This window comes from Miscanthus floridulus, chromosome 10 (genome assembly GCF_019320115.1).
Source record: "Miscanthus floridulus cultivar M001 chromosome 10, ASM1932011v1, whole genome shotgun sequence".
NCBI lineage: Eukaryota > Viridiplantae > Streptophyta > Magnoliopsida > Poales > Poaceae > Miscanthus > Miscanthus floridulus.
The window spans coordinates 63,118,396-63,138,093 of NC_089589.1; the positions used below are offsets into that span (position 1 = coordinate 63,118,396).

Consider the following 19,698-nt stretch of genomic DNA (forward strand, 5'->3'; position numbering starts at 1 on the left):
CACATACCCTTGTTGACAACCTAGAACGCACCTTTGCAGCCCTTAATACATTCCAATGGAAATTAAACCCAAAGAAGTGCATCTTTGGTGTTCCTTCTAGTATACTGCTTGGCAACATCATCAGTCACGACGGCATACACCCTAACCCGGAGAAAGTCAAAGCTGTCTTAGACATGAAGTCGCCTAAAAAGGTGAAGGATGTTCAGAAGCTTACCGGATGCATGGCTGCTCTTAGTCGTTTCATATCAAGATTAGGCGAAAAAGGACTACCGTTTTTCAAGCTGCTCAAAGCATCCGAGAAGTTTGAGTGGTCGGAGGAAGCAGATGCTGCCTTCACACAGTTGAAACAATTCCTTACATCACCTCTGGTCCTCACTGCTCCCAGAGAAGACGAAACCCTCCTGCTTTACATTGCGGCAACTAATCGAGTGGTCTCCACTGCCATGGTGGTCGAGCATGATGAGCCTGGCCACGCCTACAAGGTACAGTGACCAATCTATTTCATCAGTGAGGTACTCAATAAATCCAAGACCTGGTACCCACAGATTCAGAAACTAATCTACGCCATACTGATAACATCCCGAAAGTTGAAACATTACTTCGACGGATATCGTGTGTTGGTCATGACCGAGTACCCTCTGGGAGAAATCATTCGCAACAAGGATGCGAACGGGCGCATCGTCAAATGGGCAATGGAGTTATGCCCTTTCTCATTGGAATTTGCAAGCCATACTACAATCAAGTCTCAGGCACTCGTCGATTTCATCGTCGAGTGGATAGACTTAAGCACACCTACCTCTCAGGGGCCCGATGAGTATTGGAAGATGTACTTCGACGGTTCTCTCAACAACGATGGCGCAGGAACAGGAGTCCTTTTCGTGTCACCATCCAAGGAGCAGCTCCGATACGTCCTCAGGATTTATTTCCCAACGTCTAATAACGCCGCCGAGTACGAAGCATTCCTACATGGTTTGCACATTGCGGTCGAGCTCGGTGTCAAATGTCTCTATGTATATAGAGACTCGGCTCTGGTCATCAACCAACTCAACAAGGACTGGGACACGACCAGCAAAAAGATGGATGCATACTGCAAATCGATCAGAAAGCTGGAAGGCAAGTTCTATGGCATCGAGTACAGACACGTGGTCTGGAACAAAAATCAAGCAGCAGATGCGCTGTCAAAGTTAGGATCATCCTGAGCCAAAGTCCCACATGGTGTATTCGTTCAAGACCTGCTCACGCCTTCCATTGAAGAGGAAGATCCCACGGTCGACAAGCCTCCAGACCAGCTATTGGTGGCTACAGTTCCGGCGTCAAACACCATCGAGCCACCTCCGACCACTAATGAGCCTGACTGGAGAGTACCTTTCATCAAGTACCTGACAGATGGTAGCAGTTACACTGATCGGATAGAAAACGAATGCCTGATGCGTCGCAGTAAGCAGTATCTGCTCGTCGATGGCAAATTATGGCGCAAGAACGCAAAGGAGGAAATCTTGATGAAGTGTATAACCCTGGAGGATGGCGAACATCTCCTGGACCAAATCCACTCTGGCTCCTACGGCAACCACGCGGCCTCAAGAACAAGGGTTGGCAAGGCTTTCCGAGCAAGGTTCTATTGGCCATCAACTGTAGCCGATGCAGAGAAGCTAGTCCGGCATTGTGAGGGTTGTCAGTTCTTCGCCAAGAGAATCCACGTACCAGCACATGAGATTCAGACAATACCAGCCTCTTGGCCCTTCGCATGCTGGGGACTAGATATGATCGAGCCCTTCAAACCGGCTCCTAGGAAATTTACATGTGTCTTTGTGCTGATCAACAAATTTTCTAAGTGGATAGAGTACATGCTCTTGGTACAGGCATCTTCAGAAAAGGCTGTCACATTCATCGACCAGGTCATCCACTGCTTCGACATACCCAACAGCATCATCATTGATCTGGGTACTCAATTCACTAGGAACACTTTTTGGGACTTCTGCGATGAAAGGAGCATAGTAGTAAAATACGTCTCGGTGGCACACCCTAGAGCTAATGGACAGGTCGAGCGGGCAAATGGTATGATCTTGGACACACTTAAGAAAATGACAAAGCTCCCGGAAGATGGCTCAAAGAGTTACTAGCCGTGGTCTGGGGCCTCAGAACCTAGCCCAGTCGCAATACCGGCGTATCACCATACTTTATGGTTTACGATGCTGAGGCAGTGCTCCCAGCAGATATAGCCTTCAGATCAGCATAGGTAGAGAACTTTGACGAAGACAAGACCAATGAAGTGCGGGAGCTAGAAGTGAACAGTGCAGAAGAGAAGCAGCTTGATTCTTGCGTACGTATAGCCAAATACCTTGCTATTTTGCGCAAGTACTACAACAAGAACATCAAGGAGCGGTTCTTCATGGCTAGGGACCTGGTCCTAAAGTGGAAGACGAATCAGACTAGTGTCCACAAACTCGCAACTCCATGGGAAGGGCCCTTCATTATCAAGGAAGTTACACGACCAACGTCTTACAGGTTAGCTCACATAGACGGTACGGACGTACCCAATTCATGGCACATTGACAAGCTTAGGCGTTTCTATGCTTAACTACTAAGATATGTACTCCTCTTGTACTTTTGATTTAATTCAATAAAGCTATTATGATTTCTCCGACCACTCTAATGTGTCACTTCAAAGTCTATTGTTATTCTAACTCAACCAGTCAAAACCGACCACCATTCCTTCCTGGGTTTTCGGAGCAGGCCCTGTCTCCGGTTCCTCCCAACGCGTGCATGGGATCTGCTCTCTACGCTACGGGTGATCGTCAGGTCCCCTCTGGTTTGACTTGTGTGCATCTACGTGTGCACAGGCTACGCACCTCACACTCCGACCACAGGGCAAACCAGGGCCATACAAACCTGTCAGGATGACGTGTCGACTAAACTGGTACAACTAAACAGAACGCTAACATGTTCTCACTTTGTTACACCAACACGAGATCCAAGCTTAAATACGTTTTCTACAAAACAAACAAACTTATGCTGATATACAGTTACGTTATTACAAGCTTGCCTGAAAAGGTCTAAGTTTACAATAACACAACAACATCTTCTTCTACAGCTATAGCCTATCCTATTGGCTGGTCGGGGCATGCGGCACCTACTGCTCGCTAGGCCTAACATCGTGCTCGAGTCTCAGGGACTCTTGTACTGGTCGAGCTGAAGAAGATGGCCCCACGCGATGCCTGGCTGGTCGAGACCGCAGGCTTCGCCGGTTGGCTTAAAATTGATGGCGTTTCCAGCTGACTTATTGATGGCGTACCCTATACAGGTGTTGTCCCGCCTCCACATAGGTTAATGTCACCAATTATTTTTGTCGACAAGTCCAGCTGGGTCATCTGAAGCTCCTCATCCTTGTCTGGATCTACCTCCTTCGGGTATCTAGCCTCCAGGCGCTGAGATCGATCAAGGGGTAATAAGCATGCACCATGCTTAGCACATGTGCACCTGTGTACTCACTCGCCTCCTTCACGAACTCCTAGAACCATCCCCATGCCTTTCGGCATCTATCGACCAGTCCGAGCTGTGGCGTCCTTGGCACGTCCTCTGTAAGCGCTAGATCGATAAGGTTAAGGACCGGCAAAATGCCCGTTGCCACTTCCTAGCACCGGTTTTTCCATGTGTCCCGATCCTTGGTGATCTCTTGGCACTACACCTTCTAGCCGTCATGGTCTTTTATCATGGCCTCCAGATGCTTCTTGGCATTGACTTTTAAAACTGCAAACCGCACAAGCTATTAAAACATCATACCACGACAAGATAAGGCGGGTAACAAAAGTGAGCAAAGGGGTTTGGAAAACTTACTTTTCAGTTCCTCCTTCATCTTGGTCGTGTGGTCTCGGAGCTGCGACTGGTCATGTGCCAGTTTTCTGTTGTCCTCCTTCAGGCAATCACACTCTACGACCGCACGACTGTTCTCCTCTCGGAGACGGACCACTTCGGCTTCTAAGCCTGCACTATAGCTATTACTACCAACAACGCAACAACACTTGTCATGCACTCGTTGTGATAAAGTGACTACTTGTTCTTTCCTAGTCTTTGTTACTAAGCTGGACGACCAGGTTCTGGTTCTGGGACTCTTGCTCCATCCTCTCATGGTTGGTGGCTTCAAGTTGGTGGCGCAAGCGTTCCACTTTGGCCATCAGCTCCTTATTGCTTGCAGTGATCCCCTCGATCTGGTCAAAGCATTTCTTATGGTACCTTGCGGTCTTCATTAAGTCCTGTGTGCAAAAAGCTAAGTAGTCCTATGTGCAAAAAGCTAAGTAAGAAAGTATGACTAGACAGCAAGATCAGGTGGTGAAAGCAAAGCATACCTAGACCTCTGTCACCAGTCGTTTCACCGCTCATTCAACTTTCTTGGTCTCTTCGACCTCTGGGATTTCCTCATGAACAACCCATTGGTCGTTCCGCCAGCACGACACATACACATGTTGTCGCTTGTCCTGTGGATGGCCCAGGACCTCCTCTACTTCGTCCTCTTCGGGCTCTTCTTCGGGTATCGGTGCTGGTCCAGAGTTAGTAGCTTCTGCAGTCACTATGGCCTTCCCATGGGATATAGCATCGACAAACATGCTCTGTGCTCTCACCTCCGGCCGCTGCTCCTCGGTCTGTTCTGTTACCCTTGGTGCTGAGGTGTTGCCTTCAGTATGGTTGGTGCTCAGAGCACTTGTGCTTGGCTCGGCTCTTCCCTCGACCCCCTACTCGGGGACTGTTGTCTGACTGCTTGTGTGCTGAGGCTCCGATAGACTTTCTGCTATGGATTCCTCTATGGCCAGCTGCTGGGCAGTCTTCTCTAGCATTGCTGGCGGAGCCACGCCGCTCCCGGCTAGTTGGTCTGGATTTTCGGTGGACGCCGAACTAGTACATACGAGATAAGTTCAGAAGGCAACCATATTCAACACAAATTGCAAGCTTTCATCAAGGTTACAAATACTTACATGTTGGAAGCACGGAATGATGTGGCAAAGGCGTGTCTCTTCGGCCGTGCTTGTTCCACGTGCTGTGCGGGTGACACCTGGTCTCCCTCTACATCTAGCACCATCGCTGGGCCTTGGTGCTCGACCCCTCCGCCACTTGTCCTTCGCGTCGCAGTGGTCGGCAATGTGGGTCCCATCGGCACAGAGGACCCACCTTGCTCCGTCGACTCTAGTTGCCTCCTCCTCTTTCGAGGGACGAGTTGAAAGATGTCTGCATCCTCTCCCTCCTCGATGTCATCGTCCGATAGAGTAAAGATCGCCTGATGACGTTTGCTGGCCACTGGCCGCTTACCAGCAGCTTTGGCCACTGCCTCCTCTCCAACTCCGAGCACGGCCCAGTCGGTGTCCTCAACCACGATGCTGGTCTGGGTGGTTGGGTCGGCAACTTGCGGCCAATCTACTCCAGGGGGTGGCAACACAAACACTGTCGCTCTATCTAGACCGTTAATCTGGGAAACAAATAGGAGTGAACATAGTAAGTTTCTTCTACAATATAAGGCTACGGGTACAAGGCAAGATGAGTTACCTTTGGGGAGGTCGGGCGAGCTTGAAAGCGTGCTCGATGTCGCTCAATCTGACATAATTTGGATCAGCTAAGTTAAATAGCTCTCTAATTCTGGCCCTGACTTCGATCTTGTCAAGCGCCTCCTGCCTCATCCTCGTCGGGTCTGCACTACCTTGGTACTCGTAGCCAGGATGTACCCTCCTCTGGCAGGGCAGGATCCGTCGGCTGATGAAGCTCCCGACCACGCTCGGGTCGTCTAGTTTCTTCCACGGGATCATCCCAAATATTTCTGGAATCTGTTCCAGGTGCTCGGGCCTCTCCGACCAGCTTGTCCTCTTCTCCGGAATGAACCCCACGTCGCACAGTGTGATCGTGTTCGTCTCTTCGTGGATGTAGAACCATTTCTTGTACCAGTCGTCAAGCAATGTGTTCCATGGGCAGTGCAGGTACTGGGCCTTCATCCCGTCATGGAGGTTGAGGTACACACCTCCAGCTATCTTCGAGCCACCGCTTCCTTTCTTCCGCAGACAGAAAAGATGGTGAAAAAATTGAAATGGGGCTGGAAGCCGCCATATGCTTCGCAAAGATGAATGAAGATGGCGACAAGGAGGATCGAGTTGGGATGCAGATTGCAAATCCTAATCTCATAGTATAGACAGAGCCTCTGAAGGAAAGGGTGTACTGGAACCCCAAAACCCCACTTAAAGAAGTCTTCGAAAACCACGATCTCACCTGGTTGTGGATCGGGGTACCCCTCGCCCTCAGCGCACGCCATCCTGTGAGTTCCTTATTGTGGAGTACTCCCATGGTGACGAGGTCTTCAATGGTCTGCTCACCATGACTCCTGCTTTCTTCTGGGCGTCACTTTTCGCCATGAATCCGGCCTTGCTGATGAACGAGGAAACGGTGGAGGATTGATTGGTGGTGATTTCGGAGGTATTAGGGTTGGCAAGAGGAAGAAGAAGGCTGCGGCAGCGAATGGTAATGGGGTTCAGTAAAAAGTAACTTACCAATTCTATACTGTATTTAACCAAGAGTTCTGCCGTTTCGTCTGCCCGAGATTCTTGGGAGACGTGCGCACGCGCCGTAGACGGTTGTTTTCACAACCTTGAGATATATGCCAATATATGCGCCTCTTCGTTATGAGTGTATGCGCCTCTTCGTTACCAGTGTGAGAGGGCCCACGCTGATGCACCTACTTACAGGTGCCACATAACTGTTTGCTTGAAAGGACAAGAAGGCAGTATGACGTGCTATACCCGTCTACTTTTTTGACTAGACATGTTAGATTGGACTTGACAGAGCAAGTAAATAAATAAATACACAAAATAATAGTACAAGTGGCATTTGGTTTTTCGCCGCACCTCTCATGCTCGGGGACTATCCAGACCACTACCATGCTCGGGGACTATCTAGACCACTACCATGCTCGAGGACTGTTTCGACCACTATCATACTCGGGGACTGTTCCGACCACTGCTCGGAGACCACTCTCCTCAGCTACATGTGATTTGTACTCACATATAGTCAAGAGGCATTTATTTAGACCTTGCTACAAGGCTTATACTTTGCCTTCCAGTAAGCTCGGGGACTACATCGGTACGATGTACCTGCCGGTGCATCTCGTATTGCTTGTACGACGATTGGATTATTAACTTCAGAGGAAATTCTTTAGACCCTGGCACCACGTGCCTACGTCACCTACTACCAGGCTCGGGGACTAAGTGGGCACACTTCACCTTGCGGTGAATGTGCTTATTCTATCGACCCCTATGCTCTGACTGTTTGCCAGAACTACTATTGTCCAAAGGTCACTTACATTTCTTTTCAGAAATACAAGTGGGCACACTTGATAAGGAAAGAAATCTTTTTCTTTTTTCTTTAGAGCACCATGCGTTCTTCGAACAACCGGAATCTTTGGCTATAATCGTGGTCTACTGCTCTCTGTTCTGACCAGAATGCTGGCACATTCGATTGGTCAATATTTCAACCAGTTGGAGATGACATGACGACGGATCACATTAGTTGAAGGAGATCGAACGGCGTGTCGTAGCATAATACATTTTGCTCGGGGACTAGCTGTGGGGGTATTAACCCCTATACCCTTACGGCTAGGCTTGGGCCGGCCCGGATCAAGGGGTCTGGCCCACTAGAAGACGACGCGCGGCCCGGCCAATCTGTTCGGAATCCCGCACAAGGAATCAAGGCAGATTTGGAGGTCAAGCAAGATCCTAGTCGGTTAGAATAGGAATCCTTATCCGGCCACCTATGGCAATTGTAACTGGCTAGGATTAGTTTCCAGATCTGTAACCCTACCCCCCGGACTATATAAGGCGGGCAGGGGACCCCTCTAAAAAACATCTCTCATTGACATACAGTAATACAATTAGACGCAGGACGTAGGTATTACGCCTTCACGGCCGGCCGAACCTAGATAAAATCTCGTGTCTGTCTTGCATCACCATCTTGTTTGTAGCTTGCGCATCTATCTGCCGACAATCTACTACCTTGGGCATACCCCTAGGTAGACTACCGACCATATTTCGTCGACACTTGTCCAATAGGAACGACTTCGTATCAATCAGCATTTGTGGAACCTTCAAAATTATACAATGAGAAGCCTAGTGGACAAATAAGCAAAGTTGAAGGCAGATGTCCAAATATATTCAATCCACTCCAAGAAGAGGTGAAGCCAAAGAATAAGATACGAAGATAGTCAGTCATCCACTTTGTGTTGAAGTGAACATGAACACTGATCGAAGTTGACTTGTCTTGAGATTGCAAAGACCCGTTCCAAAGACACCCTTCATGAAGTTAGAAGAAGAGATAGGTGTCGACGAAATACGTACGGCAGTCTACCGAGGGGTATGCCCACGATAGTAGATGAATCGGTGGAGGTGCGCGTGATGGAACCGGATGGTGACACAGAACGCAAGAGATAGCAATTAGGTACGTTTGGGCCGTTAGCTTGACGTAATACCCTATGTCATGTGTCTTTGTGGATTGTATTATGAGAGATCGGATTAAAATGAGGGGGGTCCCTACCCACCTTATATAGCCCGGGGTAGGGCTATAGGTCGGTTGTTTCTATACTGATCAGTTTACAAGATAGGAATTACAAAGATTGTGGAATCTAGCATATCTAAACAGATCATCCTTGATCACCAAGGATTTTCATGCAGTCTTGCAAGGCACGCCGATCTATGTCGTGCTCTGCACGACGTAGTGTTATGGGCTAGGCCTCCCCTGGCATCTCAGCCCATGTACAACCCTATGGGTATCGGGGGTTATACCCCACAGCTAGTCCCCGAGCGCCTTGTATCTGCTGAGTAACACCATGTTGAGCTTATCCGAGCTGTCCAACTTATTGTTGATCACTAGGAGCAAGCTTCTGACCAGTTTAACTAGGAGCTGAGCTATTGAAACGAGCGTCCGAGTTGTTGAACACGTCGTCCGAGCTGTTGAACTCGGCATCCGAGCTATTGAAGCAGATGTCTGAGCATTTCACCTAGGAGCCGAGCTCGGACTCATGTGAAGTCAAGGTTTGTTGGCAGAATGTAAGGAGCTCAAGTAAAAAAATTTGAAGTCTTCATCTTAGGTGAAGTGTGCCCATTTAGGTTTTGGGCAGCGAAGTTAGACGCTTAGTATCCCTGACTTAGTTAGCATGGAGGAACATAGTCCCTCAGAAACAAAGAGAGATGCTTAGCATCAATGCGTTAGGCAAAATTGATTCTTAGAACCAAAACAAGGATCTTGAACGATTGCAGTCTACGACTTAGTCGCTTTGTAGAAGACAGTCTAGAAATAAGCACGTCAACCGCTAGGTGAAGTGTGCCCACTTAGTCCCCAAGCCTGACAATAGGTGAAGTAATCACATGGTGCCAGGGTCCAAAGTAGTAGTCATCAGGTGCTAACCCAGTCTCCAGCTTAGCTAAAAACTAGTCCCCAGCGTAGATGAGATAAGCAGTGTGGAAATAAGTACAGTCATCTCAAGATGATGTGTACACACATAGTCCCCGAGCCTGCTAGAAGATTGAGAAGATATCTTGTAGTAGGGTCAGAGAAAGAAAACATCTTGTCGTAAATATCTAAAAAACTTCGTCGAAGCAACTTAACGCTTAGCGTTGAATTCCGTTTCCTCGGCCCGCGTTTAACGCGGTTTGACGCGGCAGCCCACCAGGCCCATTTAGCGGCCCAGCGGCATGTGGAGATTTCAGGAGAGAACAAGGCGAGGCAGGTGCCGTTTCCCAAAAACCCTGGGAGGCAAAAGGTCAGGGGTCGAACCGTTATAAGAGCGTCGCGGCCCCAGCGCACATTCCCCACTATCTCTCCATCACTTCATCTTCCTTCTCGTGCCCACACCACTACGCCTAGCAAGTGCTCCGCCATTAGAGCAACCGCAAGTGTGTAGTCTCCTCTAGGCCACAGATCTATGAGATGGCGCCGAAAAGAAACCGCGGTGGCTCGAGTAGGGCAGCACACGAGCTCCATCGCATCGAGGAGTGGGTGGAGTTCGTCAGCAACGAGGCGGCGCTCAATCAGTTGGTGGTGGATGGCGTGCTACCCGATACGGTGATGATGGGAAGGCATCCGGCTCGCGGTGAGAACTTTCCTACTCCTCGTGGTGATGAATTAGTAGTTTTTGAAGATTACTTCTATCGCGGATTTGGTGTTCCAATCCATCCATTCCTCCATGGGTTGATTGACTATTATGGGATCAGTCTTTGCAATCCCAGCCCAAATTCCATCCTTCATGTATCTGTTTTCATCCATTTCTATGAGGCCTATCTTGGCATTCTTCCCCATTTTGATCTCTTCCGCCACTTCTTCTGTTTGAAAACCCAGAAGGGTTCTGGATCTAGGATCGTAGGCGGCACGTACTTGCAGCTTCAGGACGGGATGGTGGGTCAATGCATCGCCACCCCTTTGAACACAAATCTAAAGTATTGGGCATAGTGATGGTTCTACATGCCATAGGTGGAGCCGTATGTGGCATGCGACGTTAATCAGATCCATGTGAGCAACGCCAAGTGGTCGGAGAGGCCTAGTGCCAATGGAATGGAGCAAGTGATGGAGCTCTTGGCGCTGATAGACCGAAGAAGGTTGGATGGGGTGATCATGGCAGCAAATTTTATTTTTTGGTGGGTCTAGCCTAGCCAGGAGAGGGCACATCCCGGGTATGAATTTTGGGGGGAGACCGGTGGGACCCATGAGGTACCCGAGGAGATCAGTCAGGATGAAGCCAAACGACGTATCTCGATGATGTTCAACCTTGCGGGGCGGTTTAGGATCAATGACCAGCAGAGGCCCTTCCATGTAGGGAGCCTCCCACCATGGGTAAGAGTCTTCATTTTGGTTTCACTGGTTCCCTTACCTGTTGCAATGTACTATTACTTACCCCTATTATGATTAGAATATTGGTTATGGTTTAGTTCTCCTTCAATAGTATAAGTCATCAATACATGTCCATGCTAGACCTTTCTTTGGATACCTAGAATACTCTCGGGTAAAATGCTATAATGGTATGTTATCTGTGCGCTTGCAGATCCTTTTCATTCATATATTTATTTATTCTTCCTAGTCACAAAATTAATAAAGAACTATATAGTATTATTCTAGTAGTAATGTTATGTAGTACCAACAAGTATCTCTGATATCATCACTTCGGATGACAACCTAGTAAAGTTAGGAGATATAGGTTTATAATAGGTGGCTATTTAAAAACAAGTGACATGATAATAAATACCAACAAGCATTTCTAGCGTTGTTGCTAGGGACTAGATTTAAAACTCTGTTCTTAGTAGCTACGCTAAGAAATGTCAACGGGCATTTTTTGCGCCGTTGTCGGGGAATGTAGCTAGGCAAAGGAAGTATTGATAAACTTATACTTATTAATGTGATCGAAGATAACCATTGACCTCTGCTCAAACAGGCTTACCCTTGTTTTGTCTACTTGTGTATCTTATGCAGGGTAATGTATGACCGGTTTTGACCTTCCGGCAAACTACATTGAAGATCCAGAAGTATTAATCAAAAGGACTAGAGCTAAACTCAAGAAAGTTTCAGCTTTAAAGTCGAAAGACAACCATATAAGGCAAAACTTAATACCAAAATTTGAAGCCATGGCTAACAGGACTCTCCATGATTTCTCTGCTCGAACTACGGCCAACATCCGTACTGGACCAACAGTCAATGTTGGAGACAATGGATTCGAGCTAAAGCTATCTCTCATCAACATGGTGCAGGCAAACTAGTTTCGTGGAAAGGCACATGTAGATGCGAGTGCACATCTCCAGCACTTCCTGGAGATTTGTAGCACTTTCAACATCAAAGGAGTAACCCAGGATGTCATATTACTTCGCCTCTTCCCATTCTCACTCTTAGGGAAGGCAAAGCAATGATTCTACGCCAACAAAGATAGAAATACTACATGGGATAACTGCTCCACTGCCTTTCTAGCAAAGTTCTTTCCCACAGGCAAGACCAATGCTCTGCGTGGGAGAATTTCAAGCTTTCAGCAACAACCTGATGAATCTGTCTCTGAGGCATGGGAACGCTTTCAAGATTACATTGCGGAATGTCCTCATCATGGGATGGAGAATTGGCTACTCATGCAGACTTTCTACTACGGGTTGACCAACAACACCCGTGAGACTATGGATGCTGCTGCTGGAGGTGCATTCCTGTCACTCACCAGACAAGCTGCAATAGCTCTTGTGGAGAAGATGGCCTCCAATCAAGGTTGGAACGAAGAACGTGTTCAAACCCGCAAGAAAAGTGGAGGTATGCATCAACTCAAGGAGGTAGACATGATATCTGCCAAGATGGACCTGCTGATGAGGAAGCTTGAAGATTGAGCCAATGAGAAGCAAGAAGTCATGCATATTCATGATTCTCGCATGACATGTGAAGTGTGTGGAAACATTGGGCATTCAGGAAACAGCTGTCCTGAAACCCAAGAGGATGTGAACTTTATCAACAACAACAACTACTTTCGTCCTCAACAGAATCAAGGATGAAACCATCAACAAAGACCGAACTACCAAGGTAATTATCAAGGTAACTATCAAGGTAATAATTTTAATTATTTCAATCAACCACCCTTGAGAAAATTAATTGCTGGCCAATCTAAACTTATGGAGGAATTATCTATAAAGGTAGCTACCAATGATAAAAATTCTAGAAAATATAAATAATAGAATGGATAGCTTTGCTTGTGCCATTAAAAATCAGCATTGCTTTAATAAAATGATAGAATCACAAATAGCTCAGCTGGCTGCTGTTGTTCCTCCGTTCGACAAAGGTAAGATTCCGAGACAACCGGAAGATCTAGAAACTGCAAATCTTGTCGATATTTATAATGCAGCATATTACTGTATACAACCATCGATGGGAAGGTGGATAGACAATACCTTGCTGGAAAAGAAGAGCGATCCAGGGAGACCTGTCATCCCCATCGCCATTGGGCTTTTCAAGAAGTTGTCTGTGACTTCGGAGCAAGTGTCAGCATCATGCCTAAGGTAATTTATGATCAAATTAATTGAGATACTTTGTTGTACACAAATATGCGTTTGCAGCGTGCAAATCAGTCACTCTGTTACCTTAAGAGAGTTCTTGAAGATGCTATTATTCAAGTGGGACAATCATATATTCTCATAGATTTTGTGGTTTTGGAAACAAGTGGAGATGTATATGGACTTTTAGTAGCGCATATTTGCATTGCAAAAGAGGGTGTCGTATTATAGTGATTAGGCACTTCTAATTACTCTTTACAGGCCTTGACTGGAACCCTTTGTGCTGGCTTGGTTGATGCCTATGATTTCCACAGTCTGTCTACTGTACAACCATGTGTTTTATGTAATTTCAACACATGAATTTTTTTGCACCATAAGATTAAGATCCAATAGCTTCCACCCTTCTTCTACCTCTAGCCTTCTTTTACCTTCAAACAATCACAAGATCACAGATCATATATCACATATCACAGAAAACAATTTTTTTCTATGCAATGACAAATTACACAGCCACTGTGACTGTCAGCCCGGCATAGACAAATCGACCAAATCAGGCTTCTCCACGTCCACAGCATCACAGAAAACAATGTTTAGGCATCGCCCTGGATCGCGTGTGGATGTGGCGGCTGCCCTTGATGGCCGCTGTGTGCGTGGATCTAGTACGGAGAGGCACCCATGGCGTCTTCTCCCTCGGCGGCATCGTGTCAGCGCCGGAAGATACGGCGGACGGCTTTCCTGGCGGCTGCGTGCACAGATCCAAGATTGAGACACAGCCACAGTGTTCAGCCGAGGCGCTGGATGCCTTCCCCATCGTCAACTGTATGCAAAAAAAATTCATATGTTTTTTCTTGCTAAAACACATGTGTGTTGTATAGCATTTCTGTATTTTATATAGTTAAAAGTTGTATTCCTGAATTGTAAGTTTGAATTAGAAGTTGTAATAGCATACCTCCACGGAGTCCTAGTCTTAAGTTTGAATTAAACTTATCATCCGCGTTTGGACAACGGCACCATATGACATGGATTAATGTAACGACACACGCTGTGGGCCAACCCAAGCCAGGAACTGTTGCCGTGATTGGGTAGACAGATTGCAACATGATGGGGTCAACTCTCTGGTCTCCCCGTCAAAATAACCAATAGCGACTAAAAACATTGGACCGAGGGAGTAAACCGTTTGTGACCAAATTCCAAAAGGTACGCGTTCCTACTTTTTTTTATTACTGTACCTAACTGCTAGTATAATCCAAGAGGGCAGACTAGGGTCGTCAATTGATCATAGTTATCAGGGCCTGGTTTAGATTGAAACTTTTTTCAACTTGATGAATAGTACCATTTTCGTCTTATTTGGCAAATATTGTCCAATCGTGGACCAACTAGGCTCAAAAGATTCATCTCGTGATTTCCAACTAAACTGTGTAATTAGTTATTTTTTTTACCTACATTTAATACTCCATGCAAGCAGCTAAATATTGATGTAATGAAGAGAGAGTGAAAAAATTTGGAACTTTGATGGGATCTAAACAAGGCCCAGAAAAAGGCCAAGTAACCTAGCTAGGAACTGACAAATCAACGATCGAGACATCATGTGTTGAATCAACAATCACCAAGCACTTCCACGTCAAGTCTTGTGGAAAATATGGGTTCGACGCTACTGGCGGGAAAAAAAAAATCCACTCGCAGACGGAGGCCTGGTTTAGTTTGGCGAAATTTTTTTTTGGAAATAGTATTGTAGCACTTTCGTTGTTATTTGACAATTAGTGTCCAATCATAGTTTAATTAGGCTTAAAAGATTCATCTCGTGAATTTCGTCTAAACTGTGTAATTACTTTTATTTTTTATTTATATTTAATGCTTCATGCATGCGTTCAAAGATTCGATGTGACGAAGAATCTTCCAAAATTTTGCAAAATTTTGGAAACACAGGCACAGAGTTGTGGTGGTAGTGTAGTGGCTGGTGCGAGGAGTGCTCTGCCTTGGCGCCAAGCGTGGATATCAGGGCATTAAGAAATTTCGCCGGTTGGGTCCACTTCCGCTGCCAAAAATAAGTGCTGTTTTCTCCGTCTTTCCATGGCCCTTCTACTTCAAGTCCAAAACAAGTAAGAATACAGGTGTAAAAAACAAGTGAGAATACAGGTGTAAAAAGTTGACTTTTGCTGGACTTACCTACACTTACGCTGGCTTATACGGTGAACGTAAATAGTACTTCAATTTTGATCACTTTAAATCCAATTTTCATAACATAAAATTTATGTTATGAAAATTGGATTCAAAGTGCTCAAAATTATGTTGTTATGCTGCCTAGGTGACCTTTGGTTTCTCATAATGTCTCAGGGGCAGTTTGGTCATTTCATGTGCCACTTAACGATGTTAGAGGCGGGAGATGACGGTAAGGCCAGATTGAAAAACGAAACTTCGAGTGAGGCCAAATATGTAAGAAATTTTATTTCAGGGCAAGGAAGAAAGACAACTTTAAACCAGGGCCAAATAAGAAATTTTCTCTATAGTAAAAGCAATGTATCTAGAAAACTAAAACATCTTATAATATGAAATAGAGGGAGTAATAAGTAGCATAATATCCATACACAATGAAGATAATCTTACATTTCAGTTTAGTGCCACTTATTACTCCCTTTATTACAAATTATAAGACGTTCTGATTTTACTAGATTCATAATTTTTGCTATGTATTTAGATATACACTATATTTAGATGTATAGTGAAATCAATGCATTTAGAAAAGTCAAAACATCTTATAATTTGTAACTGAGTGTGTACTTATAAAGTCACGGAATCTATAAGACATTCTGACATCACTAGTAATAATCTCATTGGTACTAATTAACATCTTATATACATTATATTTAGATGTATAGTAAAAGCAATGTATCTAGAAAAATAAAAACATTTTATAATTTGTAATCGAGTGAGAGTACTTATAAAGTCACGGAATCTATAAGACATTATGACATTACTAGTAATAATCTCATTCGTACTAATTAACTATACGTGTACGTGTCCCGCGTTGAATTATATGACATGTCATGCAGCATGAACGTAACCATCAAAATATGGGAGGACGAGCCGGACGAGCAGACTCTTCAGAAAGTCTCGCAGTTGGCCGGCTGGAAGGACAGCGTCGATTTGTCCAGGTCGTACCGGATGTGGTAGTCCATCTGCATGATGTTGCCGACAATGGACGTGTGGCTGGGCGAGCTCTGCACGATCCAGCAGCTCACGCTGTCTTCCACCGCCCTGAAGTAGTCCTCCGTCTTGAGGGCCATGTCGCCGCCGTCGAAGTGCAGCACCATGGACGGGAACACGGCGCCGGAGCCGGAGCCGGGCGTCTGGAAGTAGACCTCGTACCCATCCGTGCCCGGGACCCTGGTGAGGTTCGCCGCCTGCGACAGGAGCGCCACCTTGGCGAGCGTGTACGCCGGCTCCGCCAGGAACGTGAGCGTGGTGCCGGAGTCGAAGATGATGCCGTGTCTCCCGGTTCCGGGCGTCGTCGCGGCGCCGATGGAGATACTAGTCAGGTTCACGGTGTAGTAGGTGGACGTCTTGAGGAGCGGCGTGGACTGGACGCCGGGGCCCGTCAGGGCGCCGGCGCCGCCGAACAAGAGAGGGCTCGACTTGGAAGGGTCGCTGGTGAGGCAGTAGGAGAAGGCGCCGACCTTGAGCTGCCTGACGAGGGACAGCTTCCCGCGGCCGAGCCCGACGAGGCCGGAGCCTGAGCCGTACCCACCCTCCGACATGGTGGTGCATGCAGCCGAAGCCGATGCCTCGCACGGCGTCGCCGCCGAGCGTGAACGTCTCGCTCGCCATGTAACCCTGTGTGTAGTGGTGCGGATCACTGGCGAGGCCGTACGAGTATTTGTAGTCGCACATCGCGCCGGTACTGCACGTCGCGAGCGACTGGGACTCCAGCGTACGGCAGAGACCGCTGGAGCAAGGCAGCTTGGAGAAAGACGACGACTTGTTTGGGTAGTAGGAAGGGGAGCCCTGCGGCGCGCACCGCTTGCACGCGCCGCACTTGGCCCAGATGAGATCGCTGCCGGTGTCGGCGAGGGCCGACAGCTTCTGCGGTGGCGTGCCCATCTGCAGCGGTCATGTCGGCGAGGTCATGTCGTATGCGCCGCCGCTGCTGTCCATCTGCAGCGGCGTCTGCGCGCTCCCTGGCCCTGAGGCTGCTGCGTCAAGCAGCCGGGCGGCGAGGATGGACAGCCGTTGGCGAGACTTGTGCGCGGCACGCGTTAGGTTGATGGCCGGTTCGTTGCGGGTCATGCACTGCTACGAATGGACTCGTTGTCCCGGACGGTAACAACATTTAGTCCTGGTTACCGCACCGGGACAACGATCCCGGGACTAAAGGTGGAACCTTCAGTCCCGGGTCATCGAGCCGGGACTAAAGAGGGACCTTTAGTCTCGATTGGTAACACCAACCGACTAAAGGCCCTCCAGCTGAGTAAACCTGGCGTACCCTTTAGTCCCGGTTGGTAACCTTAACCGGGACTAAAGGTTCCTTTTCTTTTTCTTTTTTTTTTGTTTAATTTGTTTTCAGTTCAGTTACACGTATTTGTTTAATATATAATATGTTTTTATGTACGTATTCTACGCTGCTAATATAAATACACGCATGCGTATAATTACATCTAATTCTCATCTTCAACATTATTATATTCGAATAAAGTATGAAACTATATATATTATAGATATATATATATATATATATATATATATATATATATATATATATATATATATATATATATATATATATGTATATATACAACACTTTCATAATCTTGTTCTTGAAAATAACGATATCAATAAACATTTAATTTATATTATTTATTCCTTAGGATCAAAGTAGAACTCGCCATTGGGATTTAGCACTTTTTCTAGAAGATATCCTGCTATTGACTCTTGATCTGCTTTCAGATGATCTTTTTGCATGACCCTTCGTTTCAACCATTCAGTCTTGCATTTGAAATAAAAGAAAAAGTATTAATACACATATATGTATATATATTCATTTAAAAATAAATAAAAATTGATATATACGTACTCTGAGGACATCTTCAGGAGTTCTTCTTATGTGCGCAGTGATAAATTCACAAACGTAGTATCCACATAAGTTATTACCTGGTTCCTGCCGCAAACACCACTGTACGAGAAGAAGATTATTCTCATCATCTCACATGTAAATTGAAGTACGATATAGTAATTAAACACGTGGGGAAGTGTATATAGTACAACTTACTGGTATTTCAACTACATTAAGTGGTGCCTTGCAATCCTTGCGATGTTGCCGAATAAACTCTTTTCAAACCCTGTGCGACCAATAATGTACGATCGTTAATAAATTATGGCAAAGTCTATTCAATAATAGTTGTGCACGAGAGATCGAAATTACCCCTGGATAATGTCTATCATATCTTGGTATAGTGCCCGTTCTTTTCTCAACGAGTCAAAGATTAGTAACCGACTTGAGTTTAACTCAATGACAATGAGTATCCAGTGAAAACTGCATTGGTTTATACACACACGTACATGCATATAAGTTGTATAGATATTACATAAAATGTGTAGACTACATTATTATTAACACTTACTCAAAGTTGTACGGAAAAAGTATTGTTGTCTTGTCGTGCTGCTTCACGAAGAACATCATGATATTCTCCTGTGCTTCAGATACCCATCGCTCCTTGACAATAATACCGGTTTTGAATACGATATAAGGATCAATGAAGCCAACACTGGTGTCTTGTATTCTTTGGAGCTCTGACATCTGGAATCTGTATATAAATATAAGTTACATGTGAGGATAATTATATACACGTACGCATGGAAGTGGGTTTATTAAATAAAAGTAAGAATCACTTACAAACAAAAGGAGCTAATGATTGATTTGTCCAGAGCGTCCATGTGGTATAGTTGATGCAATTCTTCGAAACTAATATGTAAGATGTCATCGCCACGGAAGTAATGATGGCCTCTAAATCTGACAAAGATCCACTGCTCACCCCTGCCACACGTCTGCATGTACCACTTGTTGAGCAAGTACATTTGCGTACCCAATTTATTTAGAGCCGCAGGGTTGTACAGACTTTTGCCATATTTATAAGTCTTCCAGGTATCAACTTCCAGGTTCTGGATTGGAGCTTTGCCCGTCAATTGATCCAAGGTTAAACCAGTATCTTGAAAAAAAGCATTAAGGGCTTGAACCGACACTTCTCCAGAGTTGTCTGGTCGATAGACTTCTATGTTGGAACCATATTGATTAGCAACAACAAGATTTTGCATTGGTTGCTTCTGTTGTCCGAGCTGTGGGACATCCTTCCCTGATGCTCTTTTCCTTTTCTTATCTGCATCATGTGACTTCACGAGGGAGCGGTCATAGTCTGATAGTGGCGAAGGCTTACGAAGTTCAATCATCTTTTTCTTGTGAGCATCGACCTTCTGCCTCAGCACCTCTCGTGGTAGGTAAAAGTACAGCTTCTCCTTAAGCTTCGCTTGACTCTTCTTTTTGGTATCTATAAAAAAATCTTTCACTTTTTTGTCTTCTTCAGCTGCTATTTGCTCATCAGTCTTTTCAGAAAGTATTTCTTGAGAAATAACTCTTTTTCTCAGGGTCTTCTTTGCCGCCGGGACCTTAGACGTCTTTGTAGTG

The 19,698-nt window shown here is 45.9% G+C and overlaps 1 non-coding gene and 1 pseudogene across 1 annotated transcript; both read right to left on the reverse strand.

Moving 5' to 3' along the window:
• Positions 1-11,997: 11,997 nt before the first annotated feature.
• Positions 11,998-12,106, reverse strand: LOC136490527 (small nucleolar RNA R71). Its single transcript, XR_010767806.1, has one exon. It is a non-coding gene; the product is annotated as a small nucleolar RNA R71 (small nucleolar RNA).
• Positions 12,107-15,968: 3,862 nt separating this feature from the next.
• Positions 15,969-17,485, reverse strand: LOC136484906 (aspartic proteinase nepenthesin-1-like; annotated as a pseudogene).
• Between the last annotated feature and the right edge of the window lie 2,213 nt (positions 17,486-19,698).